We start from the raw sequence: 27,814 nt of genomic DNA, 5'->3' as shown, positions 1-27,814 counted from the left end.
GAGACAGAGACAGAGAGAGAGATGGGAGAGAGAGAGAGAAAGACAGAGCAATTGGTTTAGGGAGAGAATCACCCCTCCCTTCGCGCAAACACAGAGTCACAGTGGTTTCAGGAGGCTGGCAAGGCTGGATTGGATGGACAGAAAGAGGACAAGGCACCAGCCTCACGCCCGTGCTTTCCCACACTGGGGACCTCCCATTCCATGTACCGTCCAAGGGAGTCCTGTCCTCCCTGGTTTTCCTTGCTGGGTTGGGGCCCTGGTGGCATCTAGAGACCTGCTGTGCAGGTCTTGATCAGAGGTTGGGCTGAAGGGTCCAATTAGGTGTTAGGGCGGGGGTTCCGTTGGGCTTCAGCTTTTGGCTGTGAATTGGGGTCAGCATTGGCCTTAGGCTTGGGTTAGGTGAGGTTTAGGGAAGAGGTGGGGGACAGGGGTCAGGTGCGATTTCAGTATGGAAGATGGGGTTAGGGTGAGACTTGGGATAGGTTTGAGCTTAGGTGTAGACCTACGCCATGGGGTTGAGGGTTTGGGTGAGGGTTACTGGTGGGGTGAGGAATGGGCCTGTCCTGAGGACAGTTGTGGACCAGGTTTCTGGGTTAGGTGGTTCTGCACCGGCACTAGAGAGGTGACTTCCAGGATGCTCTGCAAAGCCCAGGCCTCTGCTGAGTGCATGGCCGGTGAGGGCAAAGCGAGGTGAGGGAGGGAGGGAGGCAAGCGCAGTGAGATGCAAAGCATCGGGAAGCAGCCAAATGCACAGCCATGCACCGAGAGATGGAAGCGGTCCCTCAGTAGCCTGGCGGCCGGAGAAGACAGGTGGGGAGCCTTGCAAGTGCACTTGCCTTAAGCGCTTGAATGTGCAAGGCTGACGCAGGCAGGCTGTGGGGTAGGAGGGCAGGGCAGTGAGTCGCTGGGAAATCGGCCCGGTCTCCTTCTGGGCATTAGTGCGTGTGTGGGGAAGGTTGGGTGGAAGGGGGGAGAGAGCGCTTGGCGGCGAGAGCAGCAGGCTCGGCTTGCTGGCAGAGGCTGCGGTCCGTGCGTTGGTGCGAGCGTGCTCCGATGCAGTTGTGCGAGCAGGCAGGCGCAGCAGGTGTGTGTGAGGCGAGAGCCGCAGGCAGAGGCTGGCGAGAGCGTGGAGAGCGGAGGCTGCAGAGGCGACGAGCAGCATTTGGGGCTGCGCGCAGCGGCAGCAGGCGTCTACGGCCATACCACCCTGAACGCGCCCGATCTCATCTGATCTCGTGAAGCTAAGCAGGGTCGGGCCTGGTTAGTACTTGGATGGGAGACCGCCTGGGAATACCGGGTGCTGTAGGCTTTTGCCTCCACCCGGCCCGGGGGCCCGCCCCGGCCTTCCACCTCTCCACGCCCACCCCAGGCCTACTGCCTCCTCCGCCCCCCTCCGCCGCCGCCCTCCACCCCCCCCCCCCCCCGCCCTCTTCTTTCATCCAAGCCAGCCCACCTTAGTCTGCTTCTTCACAACCCCAGCCCGCACCGCTCAGCCTGCCTTCTGCACACTTTCCCCACACATGCTCACACACCCTCCTGGCACGCTGACTCCCTCACAGTCACAATCACAATCACCTGCTCCACACACACTCAAACCCTAGCTCCACTGTGCTCACAGCCCTGCCTAGGGAGCCCCTGCCCACCCCACACACTCTGACCACACCGCAGGCCCGTGCCACACCCCGCACTTCCGCACGGTGGCGCACTCACACCCACCCCACTGCTCTTGCCAGGCTCACTGGTTTCTCGCTTCTGGCTGCAAGCACATCTAGCCTGTGGCCAGCAGCTCCCCGGCCGGACCCGTACCCACCCATCACTCAGCCACTCCACCCGCCCCTCTACTGCCTGGCATGACTTCCTGTGGGTACCTGAGGGGCTTCTTTGTGGCTTTGCCCAACCTTCTCTATGTGGGATGCCTACTCCTTGAATAGATGAATTGCTATCACTGAAATGAGGCTTGGCTCAAGTGTTCCAAGAAAGCCTTTCCTGCCTGCCTGCCTGCCTGCCGGCCTGCTTGCCTGTGGACTTTCCTAGCAGCTTGAAGACCCTGAGCTTCAATGCCAGGACAGACTAGCCAAGAGAAGGAGGGACACAGAGAAGCATAGAGCACACTCCAGCCATTTGCTTGACTAGAAAGCTGAGGCTCCTGGTATGCCTGCCATCTTGTTGAGCCCATGCACAAGCCCCCAGGAGGAGTCTCTGCTGTCAGCACATCCAGCAGGCAGACTAGACGGAGAGATTCCAGAGCCTCGCTGGGTGCCTACATGCGTGCAGTGGGGAGGAAGGAGGGCTGGGACACAGTGTCTCCCCCTGGGAAGCACATACTGCAAAGTGGGATCCCACTTTGCAGGGTGAGAGGTGCGGGCTGCTGTTGTGAAGAAGAACCCCCAGTGATTTGGGATCCTTGGGGGAAGGAGCCCAATGACCCTGCAGTTACACACCGCCTTGCCAACACACACCCTAGGAAGCACAAGGGAGATGGGTTGGAAGCTGTTGGAGTTGCCACCTTGAGAAGACACGAGGTGAAGAAGAAGCCTGGCAGTCAGAAGAAGCAGTTGGCCACCAGGGCTGGAATGCTCAGTCCCCGCAACGAAGTACGGTGGGAGGGTTGGCATGGGAGCTGGGCTGTGCTCAGAAGGACAGAGGCCCAGGGGGCCTTGTGCAGCCACCTCCAATGTATGCAAGCCATCCCAACCCTGTGGGATCTAGTGAAGCCTGGAATTAAGTTCGGTGCAGGCACACACACACACACACACACACACACAGAGAGAGTGAGTGAGAGAGAGAGAGAGAGAGAGAGAGAGAGAGAGAGAGAGATGGAGAGAGAGATGGGAGAGAGAGAGAGAGAGAAAGACAGAGCAATTGGTTTAGGGAGAGAATCACCCCTCCCTTCGCGCAAACACAGAGTCACAGTGGTTTCAGGAGGCTGGCAAGGCTGGATTGGATGGACAGAAAGAGGACAAGGCACCAGCCTCACGCCCGTGCTTTCCCACACTGGGGACCTCCCATTCCATGTACCGTCCAAGGGAGTCCTGTCCTCCCTGGTTTTCCTTGCTGGGTTGGGGCCCTGGTGGCATCTAGAGACCTGCTGTGCAGGTCTTGATCAGAGGTTGGGCTGAAGGGTCCAATTAGGTGTTAGGGCGGGGGTTCCGTTGGGCTTCAGCTTTTGGCTGTGAATTGGGGTCAGCATTGGCCTTAGGCTTGGGTTAGGTGAGGTTTAGGGAAGAGGTGGGGGACAGGGGTCAGGTGCGATTTCAGTATGGAAGATGGGGTTAGGGTGAGACTTGGGATAGGTTTGAGCTTAGGTGTAGACCTACGCCATGGGGTTGAGGGTTTGGGTGAGGGTTACTGGTGGGGTGAGGAATGGGCCTGTCCTGAGGACAGTTGTGGACCAGGTTTCTGGGTTAGGTGGTTCTGCACCGGCACTAGAGAGGTGACTTCCAGGATGCTCTGCAAAGCCCAGGCCTCTGCTGAGTGCATGGCCGGTGAGGGCAAAGCGAGGTGAGGGAGGGAGGGAGGCAAGCGCAGTGAGATGCAAAGCATCGGGAAGCAGCCAAATGCACAGCCATGCACCGAGAGATGGAAGCGGTCCCTCAGTAGCCTGGCGGCCGGAGAAGACAGGTGGGGAGCCTTGCAAGTGCACTTGCCTTAAGCGCTTGAATGTGCAAGGCTGACGCAGGCAGGCTGTGGGGTAGGAGGGCAGGGCAGTGAGTCGCTGGGAAATCGGCCCGGTCTCCTTCTGGGCATTAGTGCGTGTGTGGGGAAGGTTGGGTGGAAGGGGGGAGAGAGCGCTTGGCGGCGAGAGCAGCAGGCTCGGCTTGCTGGCAGAGGCTGCGGTCCGTGCGTTGGTGCGAGCGTGCTCCGATGCAGTTGTGCGAGCAGGCAGGCGCAGCAGGTGTGTGTGAGGCGAGAGCCGCAGGCAGAGGCTGGCGAGAGCGTGGAGAGCGGAGGCTGCAGAGGCGGCGAGCAGCATTTGGGGCTGCGCGCAGCGGCAGCAGGCGTCTACGGCCATACCACCCTGAACGCGCCCGATCTCGTCTGATCTCGGAAGCTAAGCAGGGTCGGGCCTGGTTAGTACTTGGATGGGAGACCGCCTGGGAATACCGGGTGCTGTAGGCTTTTGCCTCCACCCGGCCCGGGGGCCCGCCCCGGCCTTCCACCTCTCCACGCCCACCCCAGGCCTACTGCCTCCTCCGCCCCCCTCCGCCGCCGCCCTCCACCCCCCCCCCCGCCCTCTTCTTTCATCCAAGCCAGCCCACCTTAGTCTGCTTCTTCACAACCCCAGCCCGCACCGCTCAGCCTGCCTTCTGCACACTTTCCCCACACATGCTCACACACCCTCCTGGCACGCTGACTCCCTCACAGTCACAATCACAATCACCTGCTCCACACACACTCAAACCCTAGCTCCACTGTGCTCACAGCCCTGCCTAGGGAGCCCCTGCCCACCCCACACACTCTGACCACACCGCAGGCCCGTGCCACACCCCGCACTTCCGCACGGTGGCGCACTCACACCCACCCCACTGCTCTTGCCAGGCTCACTGGTTTCTCGCTTCTGGCTGCAAGCACATCTAGCCTGTGGCCAGCAGCTCCCCGGCCGGACCCGTACCCACCCATCACTCAGCCACTCCACCCGCCCCTCTACTGCCTGGCATGACTTCCTGTGGGTACCTGAGGGGCTTCTTTGTGGCTTTGCCCAACCTTCTCTATGTGGGATGCCTACTCCTTGAATAGATGAATTGCTATCACTGAAATGAGGCTTGGCTCAAGTGTTCCAAGAAAGCCTTTCCTGCCTGCCTGCCTGCCTGCCGGCCTGCTTGCCTGTGGACTTTCCTAGCAGCTTGAAGACCCTGAGCTTCAATGCCAGGACAGACTAGCCAAGAGAAGGAGGGACACAGAGAAGCATAGAGCACACTCCAGCCATTTGCTTGACTAGAAAGCTGAGGCTCCTGGTATGCCTGCCATCTTGTTGAGCCCATGCACAAGCCCCCAGGAGGAGTCTCTGCTGTCAGCACATCCAGCAGGCAGACTAGACGGAGAGATTCCAGAGCCTCGCTGGGTGCCTACATGCGTGCAGTGGGGAGGAAGGAGGGCTGGGACACAGTGTCTCCCCCTGGGAAGCACATACTGCAAAGTGGGATCCCACTTTGCAGGGTGAGAGGTGCGGGCTGCTGTTGTGAAGAAGAACCCCCAGTGATTTGGGATCCTTGGGGGAAGGAGCCCAATGACCCTGCAGTTACACACCGCCTTGCCAACACACACCCTAGGAAGCACAAGGGAGATGGGTTGGAAGCTGTTGGAGTTGCCACCTTGAGAAGACACGAGGTGAAGAAGAAGCCTGGCAGTCAGAAGAAGCAGTTGGCCACCAGGGCTGGAATGCTCAGTCCCCGCAACGAAGTACGGTGGGAGGGTTGGCATGGGAGCTGGGCTGTGCTCAGAAGGACAGAGGCCCAGGGGGCCTTGTGCAGCCACCTCCAATGTATGCAAGCCATCCCCACCCTGTGGGATCTAGTGAAGCCTGGAATTAAGTTCGGTGCAGGCACACACACACACACACACACAGAGACAGAGTGAGAGAGAGAGAGAGAGAGAGAGAGAGAGAGAGAGAGAGAGAGAGAGATGGGAGAGAGAGAGAGAGAGAAAGACAGAGCAATTGGTTTAGGGAGAGAATCAGCCCTCCCTTCGCGCAAACACAGAGTCACAGTGGTTTCAGGAGGCTGGCAAGGCTGGATTGGATGGACAGAAAGAGGACAAGGCACCAGCCTCACGCCCGTGCTTTCCCACACTGGGGACCTCCCATTCCATGTACCGTCCAAGGGAGTCCTGTCCTCCCTGGTTTTCCTTGCTGGGTTGGGGCCCTGGTGGCATCTAGAGACCTGCTGTGCAGGTCTTGATCAGAGGTTGGGCTGAAGGGTCCAATTAGGTGTTAGGGCGGGGGTTCCGTTGGGCTTCAGCTTTTGGCTGTGAATTGGGGTCAGCATTGGCCTTAGGCTTGGGTTAGGTGAGGTTTAGGGAAGAGGTGGGGGACAGGGGTCAGGTGCGATTTCAGTATGGAAGATGGGGTTAGGGTGAGACTTGGGATAGGTTTGAGCTTAGGTGTAGACCTACGCCATGGGGTTGAGGGTTTGGGTGAGGGTTACTGGTGGGGTGAGGAATGGGCCTGTCCTGAGGACAGTTGTGGACCAGGTTTCTGGGTTAGGTGGTTCTGCACCGGCACTAGAGAGGTGACTTCCAGGATGCTCTGCAAAGCCCAGGCCTCTGCTGAGTGCATGGCCGGTGAGGGCAAAGCGAGGTGAGGGAGGGAGGGAGGCAAGCGCAGTGAGATGCAAAGCATCGGGAAGCAGCCAAATGCACAGCCATGCACCGAGAGATGGAAGCGGTCCCTCAGTAGCCTGGCGGCCGGAGAAGACAGGTGGGGAGCCTTGCAAGTGCACTTGCCTTAAGCGCTTGAATGTGCAAGGCTGACGCAGGCAGGCTGTGGGGTAGGAGGGCAGGGCAGTGAGTCGCTGGGAAATCGGCCCGGTCTCCTTCTGGGCATTAGTGCGTGTGTGGGGAAGGTTGGGTGGAAGGGGGGAGAGAGCGCTTGGCGGCGAGAGCAGCAGGCTCGGCTTGCTGGCAGAGGCTGCGGTCCGTGCGTTGGTGCGAGCGTGCTCCGATGCAGTTGTGCGAGCAGGCAGGCGCAGCAGGTGTGTGTGAGGCGAGAGCCGCAGGCAGAGGCTGGCGAGAGCGTGGAGAGCGGAGGCTGCAGAGGCGGCGAGCAGCATTTGGGGCTGCGCGCAGCGGCAGCAGGCGTCTACGGCCATACCACCCTGAACGCGCCCGATCTCGTCTGATCTCGGAAGCTAAGCAGGGTCGGGCCTGGTTAGTACTTGGATGGGAGACCGCCTGGGAATACCGGGTGCTGTAGGCTTTTGCCTCCACCCGGCCCGGGGGCCCGCCCCGGCCTTCCACCTCTCCACGCCCACCCCAGGCCTACTGCCTCCTCCGCCCCCCTCCGCCGCCGCCCTCCACCCCCCCCCCCCCGCCCTCTTCTTTCATCCAAGCCAGCCCACCTTAGTCTGCTTCTTCACAACCCCAGCCCGCACCGCTCAGCCTGCCTTCTGCACACTTTCCCCACACATGCTCACACACCCTCCTGGCACGCTGACTCCCTCACAGTCACAATCACAATCACCTGCTCCACACACACTCAAACCCTAGCTCCACTGTGCTCACAGCCCTGCCTAGGGAGCCCCTGCCCACCCCACACACTCTGACCACACCGCAGGCCCGTGCCACACCCCGCACTTCCGCACGGTGGCGCACTCACACCCACCCCACTGCTCTTGCCAGGCTCACTGGTTTCTCGCTTCTGGCTGCAAGCACATCTAGCCTGTGGCCAGCAGCTCCCCGGCCGGACCCGTACCCACCCATCACTCAGCCACTCCACCCGCCCCTCTACTGCCTGGCATGACTTCCTGTGGGTACCTGAGGGGCTTCTTTGTGGCTTTGCCCAACCTTCTCTATGTGGGATGCCTACTCCTTGAATAGATGAATTGCTATCACTGAAATGAGGCTTGGCTCAAGTGTTCCAAGAAAGCCTTTCCTGCCTGCCTGCCTGCCTGCCGGCCTGCTTGCCTGTGGACTTTCCTAGCAGCTTGAAGACCCTGAGCTTCAATGCCAGGACAGACTAGCCAAGAGAAGGAGGGACACAGAGAAGCATAGAGCACACTCCAGCCATTTGCTTGACTAGAAAGCTGAGGCTCCTGGTATGCCTGCCATCTTGTTGAGCCCATGCACAAGCCCCCAGGAGGAGTCTCTGCTGTCAGCACATCCAGCAGGCAGACTAGACGGAGAGATTCCAGAGCCTCGCTGGGTGCCTACATGCGTGCAGTGGGGAGGAAGGAGGGCTGGGACACAGTGTCTCCCCCTGGGAAGCACATACTGCAAAGTGGGATCCCACTTTGCAGGGTGAGAGGTGCGGGCTGCTGTTGTGAAGAAGAACCCCCAGTGATTTGGGATCCTTGGGGGAAGGAGCCCAATGACCCTGCAGTTACACACCGCCTTGCCAACACACACCCTAGGAAGCACAAGGGAGATGGGTTGGAAGCTGTTGGAGTTGCCACCTTGAGAAGACACGAGGTGAAGAAGAAGCCTGGCAGTCAGAAGAAGCAGTTGGCCACCAGGGCTGGAATGCTCAGTCCCCGCAACGAAGTACGGTGGGAGGGTTGGCATGGGAGCTGGGCTGTGCTCAGAAGGACAGAGGCCCAGGGGGCCTTGTGCAGCCACCTCCAATGTATGCAAGCCATCCCCACCCTGTGGGATCTAGTGAAGCCTGGAATTAAGTTCGGTGCAGGCACACACACACACACACACAGAGAGAGAGAGAGAGAGAGAGAGAGAGAGAGAGAGAGAGAGAGAGAGAGAGAGAGAAAGACAGAGAGAGAGATGGGAGAGAGAGAGAGAGAGAAAGACAGAGCAATTGGTTTAGGGAGAGAATCACCCCTCCCTTCGCGCAAACACAGAGTCACAGTGGTTTCAGGAGGCTGGCAAGGCTGGATTGGATGGACAGAAAGAGGACAAGGCACCAGCCTCACGCCCGTGCTTTCCCACACTGGGGACCTCCCATTCCATGTACCGTCCAAGGGAGTCCTGTCCTCCCTGGTTTTCCTTGCTGGGTTGGGGCCCTGGTGGCATCTAGAGACCTGCTGTGCAGGTCTTGATCAGAGGTTGGGCTGAAGGGTCCAATTAGGTGTTAGGGCGGGGGTTCCGTTGGGCTTCAGCTTTTGGCTGTGAATTGGGGTCAGCATTGGCCTTAGGCTTGGGTTAGGTGAGGTTTAGGGAAGAGGTGGGGGACAGGGGTCAGGTGCGATTTCAGTATGGAAGATGGGGTTAGGGTGAGACTTGGGATAGGTTTGAGCTTAGGTGTAGACCTACGCCATGGGGTTGAGGGTTTGGGTGAGGGTTACTGGTGGGGTGAGGAATGGGCCTGTCCTGAGGACAGTTGTGGACCAGGTTTCTGGGTTAGGTGGTTCTGCACCGGCACTAGAGAGGTGACTTCCAGGATGCTCTGCAAAGCCCAGGCCTCTGCTGAGTGCATGGCCGGTGAGGGCAAAGCGAGGTGAGGGAGGGAGGGAGGCAAGCGCAGTGAGATGCAAAGCATCGGGAAGCAGCCAAATGCACAGCCATGCACCGAGAGATGGAAGCGGTCCCTCAGTAGCCTGGCGGCCGGAGAAGACAGGTGGGGAGCCTTGCAAGTGCACTTGCCTTAAGCGCTTGAATGTGCAAGGCTGACGCAGGCAGGCTGTGGGGTAGGAGGGCAGGGCAGTGAGTCGCTGGGAAATCGGCCCGGTCTCCTTCTGGGCATTAGTGCGTGTGTGGGGAAGGTTGGGTGGAAGGGGGGAGAGAGCGCTTGGCGGCGGCGAGAGCAGCAGGCTCGGCTTGCTGGCAGAGGCTGCGGTCCGTGCGTTGGTGCGAGCGTGCTCCGATGCAGTTGTGCGAGCAGGCAGGCGCAGCAGGTGTGTGTGAGGCGAGAGCCGCAGGCAGAGGCTGGCGAGAGCGTGGAGAGCGGAGGCTGCAGAGGCGGCGAGCAGCATTTGGGGCTGCGCGCAGCGGCAGCAGGCGTCTACGGCCATACCACCCTGAACGCGCCCGATCTCGTCTGATCTCGGAAGCTAAGCAGGGTCGGGCCTGGTTAGTACTTGGATGGGAGACCGCCTGGGAATACCGGGTGCTGTAGGCTTTTGCCTCCACCCGGCCCGGGGGCCCGCCCCGGCCTTCCACCTCTCCACGCCCACCCCAGGCCTACTGCCTCCTCCGCCCCCCTCCGCCGCCGCCCTCCACCCCCCCCCCCCGCCCTCTTCTTTCATCCAAGCCAGCCCACCTTAGTCTGCTTCTTCACAACCCCAGCCCGCACCGCTCAGCCTGCCTTCTGCACACTTTCCCCACACATGCTCACACACCCTCCTGGCACGCTGACTCCCTCACAGTCACAATCACAATCACCTGCTCCACACACACTCAAACCCTAGCTCCACTGTGCTCACAGCCCTGCCTAGGGAGCCCCTGCCCACCCCACACACTCTGACCACACCGCAGGCCCGTGCCACACCCCGCACTTCCGCACGGTGGCGCACTCACACCCACCCCACTGCTCTTGCCAGGCTCACTGGTTTCTCGCTTCTGGCTGCAAGCACATCTAGCCTGTGGCCAGCAGCTCCCCGGCCGGACCCGTACCCACCCATCACTCAGCCACTCCACCCGCCCCTCTACTGCCTGGCATGACTTCCTGTGGGTACCTGAGGGGCTTCTTTGTGGCTTTGCCCAACCTTCTCTATGTGGGATGCCTACTCCTTGAATAGATGAATTGCTATCACTGAAATGAGGCTTGGCTCAAGTGTTCCAAGAAAGCCTTTCCTGCCTGCCTGCCTGCCTGCCGGCCTGCTTGCCTGTGGACTTTCCTAGCAGCTTGAAGACCCTGAGCTTCAATGCCAGGACAGACTAGCCAAGAGAAGGAGGGACACAGAGAAGCATAGAGCACACTCCAGCCATTTGCTTGACTAGAAAGCTGAGGCTCCTGGTATGCCTGCCATCTTGTTGAGCCCATGCACAAGCCCCCAGGAGGAGTCTCTGCTGTCAGCACATCCAGCAGGCAGACTAGACGGAGAGATTCCAGAGCCTCGCTGGGTGCCTACATGCGTGCAGTGGGGAGGAAGGAGGGCTGGGACACAGTGTCTCCCCCTGGGAAGCACATACTGCAAAGTGGGATCCCACTTTGCAGGGTGAGAGGTGCGGGCTGCTGTTGTGAAGAAGAACCCCCAGTGATTTGGGATCCTTGGGGGAAGGAGCCCAATGACCCTGCAGTTACACACCGCCTTGCCAACACACACCCTAGGAAGCACAAGGGAGATGGGTTGGAAGCTGTTGGAGTTGCCACCTTGAGAAGACACGAGGTGAAGAAGAAGCCTGGCAGTCAGAAGAAGCAGTTGGCCACCAGGGCTGGAATGCTCAGTCCCCGCAACGAAGTACGGTGGGAGGGTTGGCATGGGAGCTGGGCTGTGCTCAGAAGGACAGAGGCCCAGGGGGCCTTGTGCAGCCACCTCCAATGTATGCAAGCCATCCCCACCCTGTGGGATCTAGTGAAGCCTGGAATTAAGTTCGGTGCAGGCACACACACACACACACACAGAGAGAGAGTGAGTGAGAGAGAGAGAGAGAGAGAGAGAGAGAGAGAGAGAGATGGGAGAGAGAGATGGGAGAGAGAGAGAGAGAGAGAAAGACAGAGCAATTGGTTTAGGGAGAGAATCACCCCTCCCTTCGCGCAAACACAGAGTCACAGTGGTTTCAGGAGGCTGGCAAGGCTGGATTGGATGGACAGAAAGAGGACAAGGCACCAGCCTCACGCCCGTGCTTTCCCACACTGGGGACCTCCCATTCCATGTACCGTCCAAGGGAGTCCTGTCCTCCCTGGTTTTCCTTGCTGGGTTGGGGCCCTGGTGGCATCTAGAGACCTGCTGTGCAGGTCTTGATCAGAGGTTGGGCTGAAGGGTCCAATTAGGTGTTAGGGCGGGGGTTCCGTTGGGCTTCAGCTTTTGGCTGTGAATTGGGGTCAGCATTGGCCTTAGGCTTGGGTTAGGTGAGGTTTAGGGAAGAGGTGGGGGACAGGGGTCAGGTGCGATTTCAGTATGGAAGATGGGGTTAGGGTGAGACTTGGGATAGGTTTGAGCTTAGGTGTAGACCTACGCCATGGGGTTGAGGGTTTGGGTGAGGGTTACTGGTGGGGTGAGGAATGGGCCTGTCCTGAGGACAGTTGTGGACCAGGTTTCTGGGTTAGGTGGTTCTGCACCGGCACTAGAGAGGTGACTTCCAGGATGCTCTGCAAAGCCCAGGCCTCTGCTGAGTGCATGGCCGGTGAGGGCAAAGCGAGGTGAGGGAGGGAGGGAGGCAAGCGCAGTGAGATGCAAAGCATCGGGAAGCAGCCAAATGCACAGCCATGCACCGAGAGATGGAAGCGGTCCCTCAGTAGCCTGGCGGCCGGAGAAGACAGGTGGGGAGCCTTGCAAGTGCACTTGCCTTAAGCGCTTGAATGTGCAAGGCTGACGCAGGCAGGCTGTGGGGTAGGAGGGCAGGGCAGTGAGTCGCTGGGAAATCGGCCCGGTCTCCTTCTGGGCATTAGTGCGTGTGTGGGGAAGGTTGGGTGGAAGGGGGGAGAGAGCGCTTGGCGGCGAGAGCAGCAGGCTCGGCTTGCTGGCAGAGGCTGCGGTCCGTGCGTTGGTGCGAGCGTGCTCCGATGCAGTTGTGCGAGCAGGCAGGCGCAGCAGGTGTGTGTGAGGCGAGAGCCGCAGGCAGAGGCTGGCGAGAGCGTGGAGAGCGGAGGCTGCAGAGGCGGCGAGCAGCATTTGGGGCTGCGCGCAGCGGCAGCAGGCGTCTACGGCCATACCACCCTGAACGCGCCCGATCTCGTCTGATCTCGGAAGCTAAGCAGGGTCGGGCCTGGTTAGTACTTGGATGGGAGACCGCCTGGGAATACCGGGTGCTGTAGGCTTTTGCCTCCACCCGGCCCGGGGGCCCGCCCCGGCCTTCCACCTCTCCACGCCCACCCCAGGCCTACTGCCTCCTCCGCCCCCCTCCGCCGCCGCCCTCCACCCCCCCCCCCCCCCCCCCCGCCCTCTTCTTTCATCCAAGCCAGCCCACCTTAGTCTGCTTCTTCACAACCCCAGCCCGCACCGCTCAGCCTGCCTTCTGCACACTTTCCCCACACATGCTCACACACCCTCCTGGCACGCTGACTCCCTCACAGTCACAATCACAATCACCTGCTCCACACACACTCAAACCCTAGCTCCACTGTGCTCACAGCCCTGCCTAGGGAGCCCCTGCCCACCCCACACACTCTGACCACACCGCAGGCCCGTGCCACACCCCGCACTTCCGCACGGTGGCGCACTCACACCCACCCCACTGCTCTTGCCAGGCTCACTGGTTTCTCGCTTCTGGCTGCAAGCACATCTAGCCTGTGGCCAGCAGCTCCCCGGCCGGACCCGTACCCACCCATCACTCAGCCACTCCACCCGCCCCTCTACTGCCTGGCATGACTTCCTGTGGGTACCTGAGGGGCTTCTTTGTGGCTTTGCCCAACCTTCTCTATGTGGGATGCCTACTCCTTGAATAGATGAATTGCTATCACTGAAATGAGGCTTGGCTCAAGTGTTCCAAGAAAGCCTTTCCTGCCTGCCTGCCTGCCTGCCGGCCTGCTTGCCTGTGGACTTTCCTAGCAGCTTGAAGACCCTGAGCTTCAATGCCAGGACAGACTAGCCAAGAGAAGGAGGGACACAGAGAAGCATAGAGCACACTCCAGCCATTTGCTTGACTAGAAAGCTGAGGCTCCTGGTATGCCTGCCATCTTGTTGAGCCCATGCACAAGCCCCCAGGAGGAGTCTCTGCTGTCAGCACATCCAGCAGGCAGACTAGACGGAGAGATTCCAGAGCCTCGCTGGGTGCCTACATGCGTGCAGTGGGGAGGAAGGAGGGCTGGGACACAGTGTCTCCCCCTGGGAAGCACATACTGCAAAGTGGGATCCCACTTTGCAGGGTGAGAGGTGCGGGCTGCTGTTGTGAAGAAGAACCCCCAGTGATTTGGGATCCTTGGGGGAAGGAGCCCAATGACCCTGCAGTTACACACCGCCTTGCCAACACACACCCTAGGAAGCACAAGGGAGATGGGTTGGAAGCTGTTGGAGTTGCCACCTTGAGAAGACACGAGGTGAAGAAGAAGCCTGGCAGTCAGAAGAAGCAGTTGGCCACCAGGGCTGGAATGCTCAGTCCCCGCAACGAAGTACGGTGGGAGGGTTGGCATGGGAGCTGGGCTGTGCTCAGAAGGACAGAGGCCCAGGGGGCCTTGTGCAGCCACCTCCAATGTATGCAAGCCATCCCCACCCTGTGGGATCTAGTGAAGCCTGGAATTAAGTTCGGTGCAGGCACACACACACACACACACACAGAGAGAGAGAGAGAGAGAGAGAGAGAGAGAGAGAGAGAGAGAGAGAGAAAGACAGAGAGAGAGATGGGAGAGAGAGAGAGAGAAAGACAGAGCAATTGGTTTAGGGAGAGAATCACCCCTCCCTTCGCGCAAACACAGAGTCACAGTGGTTTCAGGAGGCTGGCAAGGCTGGATTGGATGGACAGAAAGAGGACAAGGCACCAGCCTCACGCCCGTGCTTTCCCACACTGGGGACCTCCCATTCCATGTACCGTCCAAGGGAGTCCTGTCCTCCCTGGTTTTCCTTGCTGGGTTGGGGCCCTGGTGGCATCTAGAGACCTGCTGTGCAGGTCTTGATCAGAGGTTGGGCTGAAGGGTCCAATTAGGTGTTAGGGCGGGGGTTCCGTTGGGCTTCAGCTTTTGGCTGTGAATTGGGGTCAGCATTGGCCTTAGGCTTGGGTTAGGTGAGGTTTAGGGAAGAGGTGGGGGACAGGGGTCAGGTGCGATTTCAGTATGGAAGATGGGGTTAGGGTGAGACTTGGGATAGGTTTGAGCTTAGGTGTAGACCTACGCCATGGGGTTGAGGGTTTGGGTGAGGGTTACTGGTGGGGTGAGGAATGGGCCTGTCCTGAGGACAGTTGTGGACCAGGTTTCTGGGTTAGGTGGTTCTGCACCGGCACTAGAGAGGTGACTTCCAGGATGCTCTGCAAAGCCCAGGCCTCTGCTGAGTGCATGGCCGGTGAGGGCAAAGCGAGGTGAGGGAGGGAGGGAGGCAAGCGCAGTGAGATGCAAAGCATCGGGAAGCAGCCAAATGCACAGCCATGCACCGAGAGATGGAAGCGGTCCCTCAGTAGCCTGGCGGCCGGAGAAGACAGGTGGGGAGCCTTGCAAGTGCACTTGCCTTAAGCGCTTGAATGTGCAAGGCTGACGCAGGCAGGCTGTGGGGTAGGAGGGCAGGGCAGTGAGTCGCTGGGAAATCGGCCCGGTCTCCTTCTGGGCATTAGTGCGTGTGTGGGGAAGGTTGGGTGGAAGGGGGGAGAGAGCGCTTGGCGGCGAGAGCAGCAGGCTCGGCTTGCTGGCAGAGGCTGCGGTCCGTGCGTTGGTGCGAGCGTGCTCCGATGCAGTTGTGCGAGCAGGCAGGCGCAGCAGGTGTGTGTGAGGCGAGAGCCGCAGGCAGAGGCTGGCGAGAGCGTGGAGAGCGGAGGCTGCAGAGGCGGCGAGCAGCATTTGGGGCTGCGCGCAGCAGCAGCAGGCGTCTACGGCCATACCACCCTGAACGTGCCCGATCTCGTCTGATCTCGGAAGCTAAGCAGGGTCGGGCCTGGTTAGTACTTGGATGGGAGACCGCCTGGGAATACCGGGTGCTGTAGGCTTTTGCCTCCACCCGGCCCGGGGGCCCGCCCCGGCCTTCCACCTCTCCACGCCCACCCCAGGCCTACTGCCTCCTCCGCCGCCCTCCACCCCCCCCCCCCGCCCTCTTCTTTCATCCAAGCCAGCCCACCTTAGTCTGCTTCTTCACAACCCCAGCCCGCACCGCTCAGCCTGCCTTCTGCACACTTTCCCCACACATGCTCACACACCCTCCTGGCACGCTGACTCCCTCACAGTCACAATCACAATCACCTGCTCCACACACACTCAAACCCTAGCTCCACTGTGCTCACAGCCCTGCCTAGGGAGCCCCTGCCCACCCCACACACTCTGACCACACCGCAGGCCCGTGCCACACCCCGCACTTCCGCACGGTGGCGCACTCACACCCACCCCACTGCTCTTGCCAGGCTCACTGGTTTCTCGCTTCTGGCTGCAAGCACATCTAGCCTGTGGCCAGCAGCTCCCCGGCCGGACCCGTACCCACCCATCACTCAGCCACTCCACCCGCCCCTCTACTGCCTGGCATGACTTCCTGTGGGTACCTGAGGGGCTTCTTTGTGGCTTTGCCCAACCTTCTCTATGTGGGATGCCTACTCCTTGAATAGATGAATTGCTATCACTGAAATGAGGCTTGGCTCAAGTGTTCCAAGAAAGCCTTTCCTGCCTGCCTGCCTGCCTGCCGGCCTGCTTGCCTGTGGACTTTCCTAGCAGCTTGAAGACCCTGAGCTTCAATGCCAGGACAGACTAGCCAAGAGAAGGAGGGACACAGAGAAGCATAGAGCACACTCCAGCCATTTGCTTGACTAGAAAGCTGAGGCTCCTGGTATGCCTGCCATCTTGTTGAGCCCATGCACAAGCCCCCAGGAGGAGTCTCTGCTGTCAGCACATCCAGCAGGCAGACTAGACGGAGAGATTCCAGAGCCTCGCTGGGTGCCTACATGCGTGCAGTGGGGAGGAAGGAGGGCTGGGACACAGTGTCTCCCCCTGGGAAGCACATACTGCAAAGTGGGATCCCACTTTGCAGGGTGAGAGGTGCGGGCTGCTGTTGTGAAGAAGAACCCCCAGTGATTTGGGATCCTTGGGGGAAGGAGCCCAATGACCCTGCAGTTACACACCGCCTTGCCAACACACACCCTAGGAAGCACAAGGGAGATGGGTTGGAAGCTGTTGGAGTTGCCACCTTGAGAAGACACGAGGTGAAGAAGAAGCCTGGCAGTCAGAAGAAGCAGTTGGCCACCAGGGCTGGAATGCTCAGTCCCCGCAACGAAGTACGGTGGGAGGGTTGGCATGGGAGCTGGGCTGTGCTCAGAAGGACAGAGGCCCAGGGGGCCTTGTGCAGCCACCTCCAATGTATGCAAGCCATCCCCACCCTGTGGGATCTAGTGAAGCCTGGAATTAAGTTCGGTGCAGGCACACACACACACACACACAGAGAGAGAGAGAGAGAGAGAGAGAGAGAGAGAGAGAGAGAGAGAGAGAGAGAGAGAGAGAGAGAAAGACAGAGAGAGAGATGGGAGAGAGAGAGAGAGAAAGACAGAGCAATTGGTTTAGGGAGAGAATCACCCCTCCCTTCGCGCAAACACAGAGTCACAGTGGTTTCAGGAGGCTGGCAAGGCTGGATTGGATGGACAGAAAGAGGACAAGGCACCAGCCTCACGCCCGTGCTTTCCCACACTGGGGACCTCCCATTCCATGTACCGTCCAAGGGAGTCCTGTCCTCCCTGGTTTTCCTTGCTGGGTTGGGGCCCTGGTGGCATCTAGAGACCTGCTGTGCAGGTCTTGATCAGAGGTTGGGCTGAAGGGTCCAATTAGGTGTTAGGGCGGGGGTTCCGTTGGGCTTCAGCTTTTGGCTGTGAATTGGGGTCAGCATTGGCCTTAGGCTTGGGTTAGGTGAGGTTTAGGGAAGAGGTGGGGGACAGGGGTCAGGTGCGATTTCAGTATGGAAGATGGGGTTAGGGTGAGACTTGGGATAGGTTTGAGCTTAGGTGTAGACCTACGCCATGGGGTTGAGGGTTTGGGTGAGGGTTACTGGTGGGGTGAGGAATGGGCCTGTCCTGAGGACAGTTGTGGACCAGGTTTCTGGGTTAGGTGGTTCTGCACCGGCACTAGAGAGGTGACTTCCAGGATGCTCTGCAAAGCCCAGGCCTCTGCTGAGTGCATGGCCGGTGAGGGCAAAGCGAGGTGAGGGAGGGAGGGAGGCAAGCGCAGTGAGATGCAAAGCATCGGGAAGCAGCCAAATGCACAGCCATGCACCGAGAGATGGAAGCGGTCCCTCAGTAGCCTGGCGGCCGGAGAAGACAGGTGGGGAGCCTTGCAAGTGCACTTGCCTTAAGCGCTTGAATGTGCAAGGCTGACGCAGGCAGGCTGTGGGGTAGGAGGGCAGGGCAGTGAGTCGCTGGGAAATCGGCCCGGTCTCCTTCTGGGCATTAGTGCGTGTGTGGGGAAGGTTGGGTGGAAGGGGGGAGAGAGCGCTTGGCGGCGGCGAGAGCAGCAGGCTCGGCTTGCTGGCAGAGGCTGCGGTCCGTGCGTTGGTGCGAGCGTGCTCCGATGCAGTTGTGCGAGCAGGCAGGCGCAGCAGGTGTGTGTGAGGCGAGAGCCGCAGGCAGAGGCTGGCGAGAGCGTGGAGAGCGGAGGCTGCAGAGGCGGCGAGCAGCATTTGGGGCTGCGCGCAGCGGCAGCAGGCGTCTACGGCCATACCACCCTGAACGCGCCCGATCTCGTCTGATCTCGGAAGCTAAGCAGGGTCGGGCCTGGTTAGTACTTGGATGGGAGACCGCCTGGGAATACCGGGTGCTGTAGGCTTTTGCCTCCACCCGGCCCGGGGGCCCGCCCCGGCCTTCCACCTCTCCACGCCCACCCCAGGCCTACTGCCTCCTCCGCCCCCCTCCGCCGCCGCCCTCCACCCCCCCCCCCCCCCGCCCTCTTCTTTCATCCAAGCCAGCCCACCTTAGTCTGCTTCTTCACAACCCCAGCCCGCACCGCTCAGCCTGCCTTCTGCACACTTTCCCCACACATGCTCACACACCCTCCTGGCATGCTGACTCCCTCACAGTCACAATCACAATCACCTGCTCCACACACACTCAAACCCTAGCTCCACTGTGCTCACAGCCCTGCCTAGGGAGCCCCTGCCCACCCCACACACTCTGACCACACCGCAGGCCCGTGCCACACCCCGCACTTCCGCACGGTGGCGCACTCACACCCACCCCACTGCTCTTGCCAGGCTCACTGGTTTCTCGCTTCTGGCTGCAAGCACATCTAGCCTGTGGCCAGCAGCTCCCCGGCCGGACCCGTACCCACCCATCACTCAGCCACTCCACCCGCCCCTCTACTGCCTGGCATGACTTCCTGTGGGTACCTGAGGGGCTTCTTTGTGGCTTTGCCCAACCTTCTCTATGTGGGATGCCTACTCCTTGAATAGATGAATTGCTATCACTGAAATGAGGCTTGGCTCAAGTGTTCCAAGAAAGCCTTTCCTGCCTGCCTGCCTGCCTGCCGGCCTGCTTGCCTGTGGACTTTCCTAGCAGCTTGAAGACCCTGAGCTTCAATGCCAGGACAGACTAGCCAAGAGAAGGAGGGACACAGAGAAGCATAGAGCACACTCCAGCCATTTGCTTGACTAGAAAGCTGAGGCTCCTGGTATGCCTGCCATCTTGTTGAGCCCATGCACAAGCCCCCAGGAGGAGTCTCTGCTGTCAGCACATCCAGCAGGCAGACTAGACGGAGAGATTCCAGAGCCTCGCTGGGTGCCTACATGCGTGCAGTGGGGAGGAAGGAGGGCTGGGACACAGTGTCTCCCCCTGGGAAGCACATACTGCAAAGTGGGATCCCACTTTGCAGGGTGAGAGGTGCGGGCTGCTGTTGTGAAGAAGAACCCCCAGTGATTTGGGATCCTTGGGGGAAGGAGCCCAATGACCCTGCAGTTACACACCGCCTTGCCAACACACACCCTAGGAAGCACAAGGGAGATGGGTTGGAAGCTGTTGGAGTTGCCACCTTGAGAAGACACGAGGTGAAGAAGAAGCCTGGCAGTCAGAAGAAGCAGTTGGCCACCAGGGCTGGAATGCTCAGTCCCCGCAACGAAGTACGGTGGGAGGGTTGGCATGGGAGCTGGGCTGTGCTCAGAAGGACAGAGGCCCAGGGGGCCTTGTGCAGCCACCTCCAATGTATGCAAGCCATCCCCACCCTGTGGGATCTAGTGAAGCCTGGAATTAAGTTCGGTGCAGGCACACACACACACACACACAGAGAGAGAGAGAGAGAGAGAGAGAGAGAGAGAGAGAGAGAGAGAGAGAGAGAGAGAGAGAAAGACAGAGAGAGAGATGGGAGAGAGAGAGAGAGAAAGACAGAGCAATTGGTTTAGGGAGAGAATCACCCCTCCCTTCGCGCAAACACAGAGTCACAGTGGTTTCAGGAGGCTGGCAAGGCTGGATTGGATGGACAGAAAGAGGACAAGGCACCAGCCTCACGCCCGTGCTTTCCCACACTGGGGACCTCCCATTCCATGTACCGTCCAAGGGAGTCCTGTCCTCCCTGGTTTTCCTTGCTGGGTTGGGGCCCTGGTGGCATCTAGAGACCTGCTGTGCAGGTCTTGATCAGAGGTTGGGCTGAAGGGTCCAATTAGGTGTTAGGGCGGGGGTTCCGTTGGGCTTCAGCTTTTGGCTGTGAATTGGGGTCAGCATTGGCCTTAGGCTTGGGTTAGGTGAGGTTTAGGGAAGAGGTGGGGGACAGGGGTCAGGTGCGATTTCAGTATGGAAGATGGGGTTAGGGTGAGACTTGGGATAGGTTTGAGCTTAGGTGTAGACCTACGCCATGGGGTTGAGGGTTTGGGTGAGGGTTACTGGTGGGGTGAGGAATGGGCCTGTCCTGAGGACAGTTGTGGACCAGGTTTCTGGGTTAGGTGGTTCTGCACCGGCACTAGAGAGGTGACTTCCAGGATGCTCTGCAAAGCCCAGGCCTCTGCTGAGTGCATGGCCGGTGAGGGCAAAGCGAGGTGAGGGAGGGAGGGAGGCAAGCGCAGTGAGATGCAAAGCATCGGGAAGCAGCCAAATGCACAGCCATGCACCGAGAGATGGAAGCGGTCCCTCAGTAGCCTGGCGGCCGGAGAAGACAGGTGGGGAGCCTTGCAAGTGCACTTGCCTTAAGCGCTTGAATGTGCAAGGCTGACGCAGGCAGGCTGTGGGGTAGGAGGGCAGGGCAGTGAGTCGCTGGGAAATCGGCCCGGTCTCCTTCTGGGCATTAGTGCGTGTGTGGGGAAGGTTGGGTGGAAGGGGGGAGAGAGCGCTTGGCGGCGGCGAGAGCAGCAGGCTCGGCTTGCTGGCAGAGGCTGCGGTCCGTGCGTTGGTGCGAGCGTGCTCCGATGCAGTTGTGCGAGCAGGCAGGCGCAGCAGGTGTGTGTGAGGCGAGAGCCGCAGGCAGAGGCTGGCGAGAGCGTGGAGAGCGGAGGCTGCAGAGGCGGCGAGCAGCATTTGGGGCTGCGCGCAGCAGCAGCAGGCGTCTACGGCCATACCACCCTGAACGTGCCCGATCTCGTCTGATCTCGGAAGCTAAGCAGGGTCGGGCCTGGTTAGTACTTGGATGGGAGACCGCCTGGGAATACCGGGTGCTGTAGGCTTTTGCCTCCACCCGGCCCGGGGGCCCGCCCCGGCCTTCCACCTCTCCACGCCCACCCCAGGCCTACTGCCTCCTCCGCCCCCCTCCGCCGCCGCCCTCCACCCCCCCCCCCGCCCTCTTCTTTCATCCAAGCCAGCCCACCTTAGTCTGCTTCTTCACAACCCCAGCCCGCACCGCTCAGCCTGCCTTCTGCACACTTTCCCCACACATGCTCACACACCCTCCTGGCACGCTGACTCCCTCACAGTCACAATCACAATCACCTGCTCCACACACACTCAAACCCTAGCTCCACTGTGCTCACAGCCCTGCCTAGGGAGCCCCTGCCCACCCCACACACTCTGACCACACCGCAGGCCCGTGCCACACCCCGCACTTCCGCACGGTGGCGCACTCACACCCACCCCACTGCTCTTGCCAGGCTCACTGGTTTCTCGCTTCTGGCTGCAAGCACATCTAGCCTGTGGCCAGCAGCTCCCCGGCCGGACCCGTACCCACCCATCACTCAGCCACTCCACCCGCCCCTCTACTGCCTGGCATGACTTCCTGTGGGTACCTGAGGGGCTTCTTTGTGGCTTTGCCCAACCTTCTCTATGTGGGATGCCTACTCCTTGAATAGATGAATTGCTATCACTGAAATGAGGCTTGGCTCAAGTGTTCCAAGAAAGCCTTTCCTGCCTGCCTGCCTGCCTGCCGGCCTGCTTGCCTGTGGACTTTCCTAGCAGCTTGAAGACCCTGAGCTTCAATGCCAGGACAGACTAGCCAAGAGAAGGAGGGACACAGAGAAGCATAGAGCACACTCCAGCCATTTGCTTGACTAGAAAGCTGAGGCTCCTGGTATGCCTGCCATCTTGTTGAGCCCATGCACAAGCCCCCAGGAGGAGTCTCTGCTGTCAGCACATCCAGCAGGCAGACTAGACGGAGAGATTCCAGAGCCTCGCTGGGTGCCTACATGCGTGCAGTGGGGAGGAAGGAGGGCTGGGACACAGTGTCTCCCCCTGGGAAGCACATACTGCAAAGTGGGATCCCACTTTGCAGGGTGAGAGGTGCGGGCTGCTGTTGTGAAGAAGAACCCCCAGTGATTTGGGATCCTTGGGGGAAGGAGCCCAATGACCCTGCAGTTACACACCGCCTTGCCAACACACACCCTAGGAAGCACAAGGGAGATGGGTTGGAAGCTGTTGGAGTTGCCACCTTGAGAAGACACGAGGTGAAGAAGAAGCCTGGCAGTCAGAAGAAGCAGTTGGCCACCAGGGCTGGAATGCTCAGTCCCCGCAACGAAGTACGGTGGGAGGGTTGGCATGGGAGCTGGGCTGTGCTCAGAAGGACAGAGGCCCAGGGGGCCTTGTGCAGCCACCTCCAATGTATGCAAGCCATCCCCACCCTGTGGGATCTAGTGAAGCCTGGAATTAAGTTCGGTGCAGGCACACACACACACACACACACACAGAGAGAGAGAGAGAGAGAGAGAGAGAGATAGAGAGAGAGAGAGAGAGAGAGAGAGAAAGACAGAGAGAGAGATGGGAGAGAGAGAGAGAGAAAGACAGAGCAATTGGTTTAGGGAGAGAATCACCCCTCCCTTCGCGCAAACACAGAGTCACAGTGGTTTCAGGAGGCTGGCAAGGCTGGATTGGATGGACAGAAAGAGGACAAGGCACCAGCCTCACGCCCGTGCTTTCCCACACTGGGGACCTCCCATTCCATGTACCGTCCAAGGGAGTCCTGTCCTCCCTGGTTTTCCTTGCTGGGTTGGGGCCCTGGTGGCATCTAGAGACCTGCTGTGCAGGTCTTGATCAGAGGTTGGGCTGAAGGGTCCAATTAGGTGTTAGGGCGGGGGTTCCGTTGGGCTTCAGCTTTTGGCTGTGAATTGGGGTCAGCATTGGCCTTAGGCTTGGGTTAGGTGAGGTTTAGGGAAGAGGTGGGGGACAGGGGTCAGGTGCGATTTCAGTATGGAAGATGGGGTTAGGGTGAGACTTGGGATAGGTTTGAGCTTAGGTGTAGACCTACGCCATGGGGTTGAGGGTTTGGGTGAGGGTTACTGGTGGGGTGAGGAATGGGCCTGTCCTGAGGACAGTTGTGGACCAGGTTTCTGGGTTAGGTGGTTCTGCACCGGCACTAGAGAGGTGACTTCCAGGATGCTCTGCAAAGCCCAGGCCTCTGCTGAGTGCATGGCCGGTGAGGGCAAAGCGAGGTGAGGGAGGGAGGGAGGCAAGCGCAGTGAGATGCAAAGCATCGGGAAGCAGCCAAATGCACAGCCATGCACCGAGAGATGGAAGCGGTCCCTCAGTAGCCTGGCGGCCGGAGAAGACAGGTGGGGAGCCTTGCAAGTGCACTTGCCTTAAGCGCTTGAATGTGCAAGGCTGACGCAGGCAGGCTGTGGGGTAGGAGGGCAGGGCAGTGAGTCGCTGGGAAATCGGCCCGGTCTCCTTCTGGGCATTAGTGCGTGTGTGGGGAAGGTTGGGTGGAAGGGGGGAGAGAGCGCTTGGCGGCGGCGAGAGCAGCAGGCTCGGCTTGCTGGCAGAGGCTGCGGTCCGTGCGTTGGTGCGAGCGTGCTCCGATGCAGTTGTGCGAGCAGGCAGGCGCAGCAGGTGTGTGTGAGGCGAGAGCCGCAGGCAGAGGCTGGCGAGAGCGTGGAGAGCGGAGGCTGCAGAGGCGGCGAGCAGCATTTGGGGCTGCGCGCAGCGGCAGCAGGCGTCTACGGCCATACCACCCTGAACGCGCCCGATCTCGTCTGATCTCGGAAGCTAAGCAGGGTCGGGCCTGGTTAGTACTTGGATGGGAGACCGCCTGGGAATACCGGGTGCTGTAGGCTTTTGCCTCCACCCGGCCCGGGGGCCCGCCCCGGCCTTCCACCTCTCCACGCCCACCCCAGGCCTACTGCCTCCTCCGCCCCCCTCCGCCGCCGCCCTCCACCCCTCCCCCCCCCCCCCCCGCCCTCTTCTTTCATCCAAGCCAGCCCACCTTAGTCTGCTTCTTCACAACCCCAGCCCGCACCGCTCAGCCTGCCTTCTGCACACTTTCCCCACACATGCTCACACACCCTCCTGGCACGCTGACTCCCTCACAGTCACAATCACAATCACCTGCTCCACACACACTCAAACCCTAGCTCCACTGTGCTCACAGCCCTGCCTAGGGAGCCCCTGCCCACCCCACACACTCTGACCACACCGCAGGCCCGTGCCACACCCCGCACTTCCGCACGGTGGCGCACTCACACCCACCCCACTGCTCTTGCCAGGCTCACTGGTTTCTCGCTTCTGGCTGCAAGCACATCTAGCCTGTGGCCAGCAGCTCCCCGGCCGGACCCGTACCCACCCATCACTCAGCCACTCCACCCGCCCCTCTACTGCCTGGCATGACTTCCTGTGGGTACCTGAGGGGCTTCTTTGTGGCTTTGCCCAACCTTCTCTATGTGGGATGCCTACTCCTTGAATAGATGAATTGCTATCACTGAAATGAGGCTTGGCTCAAGTGTTCCAAGAAAGCCTTTCCTGCCTGCCTGCCTGCCTGCCGGCCTGCTTGCCTGTGGACTTTCCTAGCAGCTTGAAGACCCTGAGCTTCAATGCCAGGACAGACTAGCCAAGAGAAGGAGGGACACAGAGAAGCATAGAGCACACTCCAGCCATTTGCTTGACTAGAAAGCTGAGGCTCCTGGTATGCCTGCCATCTTGTTGAGCCCATGCACAAGCCCCCAGGAGGAGTCTCTGCTGTCAGCACATCCAGCAGGCAGACTAGACGGAGAGATTCCAGAGCCTCGCTGGGTGCCTACATGCGTGCAGTGGGGAGGAAGGAGGGCTGGGACACAGTGTCTCCCCCTGGGAAGCACATACTGCAAAGTGGGATCCCACTTTGCAGGGTGAGAGGTGCGGGCTGCTGTTGTGAAGAAGAACCCCCAGTGATTTGGGATCCTTGGGGGAAGGAGCCCAATGACCCTGCAGTTACACACCGCCTTGCCAACACACACCCTAGGAAGCACAAGGGAGATGGGTTGGAAGCTGTTGGAGTTGCCACCTTGAGAAGACACGAGGTGAAGAAGAAGCCTGGCAGTCAGAAGAAGCAGTTGGCCACCAGGGCTGGAATGCTCAGTCCCCGCAACGAAGTACGGTGGGAGGGTTGGCATGGGAGCTGGGCTGTGCTCAGAAGGACAGAGGCCCAGGGGGCCTTGTGCAGCCACCTCCAATGTATGCAAGCCATCCCAACCCTGTGGGATCTAGTGAAGCCTGGAATTAAGTTCGGTGCAGGCACACACACACACACACACACACAGAGAGAGAGTGAGTGAGAGAGAGAGAGAGAGAGAGAGAGAGAGAGAGAGATGGGAGAGAGAGATGGGAGAGAGAGAGAGAGAGAAAGACAGAGCAATTGGTTTAGGGAGAGAATCACCCCTCCCTTCGCGCAAACACAGAGTCACAGTGGTTTCAGGAGGCTGGCAAGGCTGGATTGGATGGACAGAAAGAGGAAAAGGCACCAGCCTCACGCCCGTGCTTTCCCACACTGGGGACCTCCCATTCCATGTACCGTCCAAGGGAGTCCTGTCCTCCCTGGTTTTCCTTGCTGGGTTGGGGCCCTGGTGGCATCTAGAGACCTGCTGTGCAGGTCTTGATCAGAGGTTGGGCTGAAGGGTCCAATTAGGTGTTAGGGCGGGGGTTCCGTTGGGCTTCAGCTTTTGGCTGTGAATTGGGGTCAGCATTGGCCTTAGGCTTGGGTTAGGTGAGGTTTAGGGAAGAGGTGGGGGACAGGGGTCAGGTGCGATTTCAGTATGGAAGATGGGGTTAGGGTGAGACTTGGGATAGGTTTGAGCTTAGGTGTAGACCTACGCCATGGGGTTGAGGGTTTGGGTGAGGGTTACTGGTGGGGTGAGGAATGGGCCTGTCCTGAGGACAGTTGTGGACCAGGTTTCTGGGTTAGGTGGTTCTGCACCGGCACTAGAGAGGTGACTTCCAGGATGCTCTGCAAAGCCCAGGCCTCTGCTGAGTGCATGGCCGGTGAGGGCAAAGCGAGGTGAGGGAGGGAGGGAGGCAAGCGCAGTGAGATGCAAAGCATCGGGAAGCAGCCAAATGCACAGCCATGCACCGAGAGATGGAAGCGGTCCCTCAGTAGCCTGGCGGCCGGAGAAGACAGGTGGGGAGCCTTGCAAGTGCACTTGCCTTAAGCGCTTGAATGTGCAAGGCTGACGCAGGCAGGCTGTGGGGTAGGAGGGCAGGGCAGTGAGTCGCTGGGAAATCGGCCCGGTCTCCTTCTGGGCATTAGTGCGTGTGTGGGGAAGGTTGGGTGGAAGGGGGGAGAGAGCGCTTGGCGGCGAGAGCAGCAGGCTCGGCTTGCTGGCAGAGGCTGCGGTCCGTGCGTTGGTGCGAGCGTGCTCCGATGCAGTTGTGCGAGCAGGCAGGCGCAGCAGGTGTGTGTGAGGCGAGAGCCGCAGGCAGAGGCTAGCGAGAGCGTGGAGAGCGGAGGCTGCAGAGGCGGCGAGCAGCATTTGGGGCTGCGCGCAGCGGCAGCAGGCGTCTACGGCCATACCACCCTGAACGCGCCCGATCTCGTCTGATCTCGGAAGCTAAGCAGGGTCGGGCCTGGTTAGTACTTGGATGGGAGACCGCCTGGGAATACCGGGTGCTGTAGGCTTTTGCCTCCACCCGGCCCGGGGGCCCGCCCCGGCCTTCCACCTCTCCACGCCCACCCCAGGCCTACTGCCTCCTCCGCCCCCCTCCGCCGCCGCCCTCCACCCCCCCCCCCCCCCCCCGCCCTCTTCTTTCATCCAAGCCAGCCCACCTTAGTCTGCTTCTTCACAACCCCAGCCCGCACCGCTCAGCCTGCCTTCTGCACACTTTCCCCACACATGCTCACACACCCTCCTGGCACGCTGACTCCCTCACAGTCACAATCACAATCACCTGCTCCACACACACTCAAACCCTAGCTCCACTGTGCTCACAGCCCTGCCTAGGGAGCCCCTGCCCACCCCACACACTCTGACCACACCGCAGGCCCGTGCCACACCCCGCACTTCCGCACGGTGGCGCACTCACACCCACCCCACTGCTCTTGCCAGGCTCACTGGTTTCTCGCTTCTGGCTGCAAGCACATCTAGCCTGTGGCCAGCAGCTCCCCGGCCGGACCCGTACCCACCCATCACTCAGCCACTCCACCCGCCCCTCTACTGCCTGGCATGACTTCCTGTGGGTACCTGAGGGGCTTCTTTGTGGCTTTGCCCAACCTTCTCTATGTGGGATGCCTACTCCTTGAATAGATGAATTGCTATCACTGAAATGAGGCTTGGCTCAAGTGTTCCAAGAAAGCCTTTCCTGCCTGCCTGCCTGCCTGCCGGCCTGCTTGCCTGTGGACTTTCCTAGCAGCTTGAAGACCCTGAGCTTCAATGCCAGGACAGACTAGCCAAGAGAAGGAGGGACACAGAGAAGCATAGAGCACACTCCAGCCATTTGCTTGACTAGAAAGCTGAGGCTCCTGGTATGCCTGCCATCTTGTTGAGCCCATGCACAAGCCCCCAGGAGGAGTCTCTGCTGTCAGCACATCCAGCAGGCAGACTAGACGGAGAGATTCCAGAGCCTCGCTGGGTGCCTACATGCGTGCAGTGGGGAGGAAGGAGGGCTGGGACACAGTGTCTCCCCCTGGGAAGCACATACTGCAAAGTGGGATCCCACTTTGCAGGGTGAGAGGTGCGGGCTGCTGTTGTGAAGAAGAACCCCCAGTGATTTGGGATCCTTGGGGGAAGGAGCCCAATGACCCTGCAGTTACACACCGCCTTGCCAACACACACCCTAGGAAGCACAAGGGAGATGGGTTGGAAGCTGTTGGAGTTGCCACCTTGAGAAGACACGAGGTGAAGAAGAAGCCTGGCAGTCAGAA

General features: G+C 60.0%; 10 non-coding genes across 10 annotated transcripts; all 10 read left to right on the top strand.

Moving 5' to 3' along the window:
• The first annotated feature begins 1,189 nt into the window (after positions 1-1,189).
• On the top strand, positions 1,190-1,309 carry LOC122112303. Its single transcript, XR_006148195.1, has one exon. It is a non-coding gene; the product is annotated as a 5S ribosomal RNA (ribosomal RNA).
• Positions 1,310-4,000: 2,691 nt separating this feature from the next.
• LOC122112258 lies at positions 4,001-4,119 on the top strand. Its single transcript, XR_006148152.1, has one exon. It is a non-coding gene; the product is annotated as a 5S ribosomal RNA (ribosomal RNA).
• Positions 4,120-6,794: 2,675 nt separating this feature from the next.
• Positions 6,795-6,913, top strand: LOC122112257. The gene has a single exon (XR_006148151.1). It is a non-coding gene; the product is annotated as a 5S ribosomal RNA (ribosomal RNA).
• A 2,692-nt stretch (positions 6,914-9,605) lies between these two features.
• Positions 9,606-9,724, top strand: LOC122112256. The gene has a single exon (XR_006148150.1). It is a non-coding gene; the product is annotated as a 5S ribosomal RNA (ribosomal RNA).
• A 2,683-nt stretch (positions 9,725-12,407) lies between these two features.
• On the top strand, positions 12,408-12,526 carry LOC122112255. Its single transcript, XR_006148149.1, has one exon. It is a non-coding gene; the product is annotated as a 5S ribosomal RNA (ribosomal RNA).
• A 2,688-nt stretch (positions 12,527-15,214) lies between these two features.
• Positions 15,215-15,333, top strand: LOC122112297. The gene has a single exon (XR_006148189.1). It is a non-coding gene; the product is annotated as a 5S ribosomal RNA (ribosomal RNA).
• Positions 15,334-18,017: 2,684 nt separating this feature from the next.
• Positions 18,018-18,136, top strand: LOC122112245. The gene has a single exon (XR_006148140.1). It is a non-coding gene; the product is annotated as a 5S ribosomal RNA (ribosomal RNA).
• A 2,696-nt stretch (positions 18,137-20,832) lies between these two features.
• LOC122112296 lies at positions 20,833-20,951 on the top strand. The gene has a single exon (XR_006148188.1). It is a non-coding gene; the product is annotated as a 5S ribosomal RNA (ribosomal RNA).
• Positions 20,952-23,643: 2,692 nt separating this feature from the next.
• On the top strand, positions 23,644-23,762 carry LOC122112235. The gene has a single exon (XR_006148131.1). It is a non-coding gene; the product is annotated as a 5S ribosomal RNA (ribosomal RNA).
• A 2,691-nt stretch (positions 23,763-26,453) lies between these two features.
• Positions 26,454-26,572, top strand: LOC122112298. The gene has a single exon (XR_006148190.1). It is a non-coding gene; the product is annotated as a 5S ribosomal RNA (ribosomal RNA).
• The last annotated feature ends 1,242 nt before the right edge of the window (positions 26,573-27,814 follow it).

Source organism: Dipodomys spectabilis, unplaced genomic scaffold (genome assembly GCF_019054845.1).
Source record: "Dipodomys spectabilis isolate Male_0828 unplaced genomic scaffold, ASM1905484v1 ptg000092l, whole genome shotgun sequence".
NCBI classification, from domain to species: Eukaryota; Metazoa; Chordata; class Mammalia; order Rodentia; family Heteromyidae; genus Dipodomys; species Dipodomys spectabilis.
This window is presented reverse-complemented; position numbering and strand designations above follow the sequence as displayed.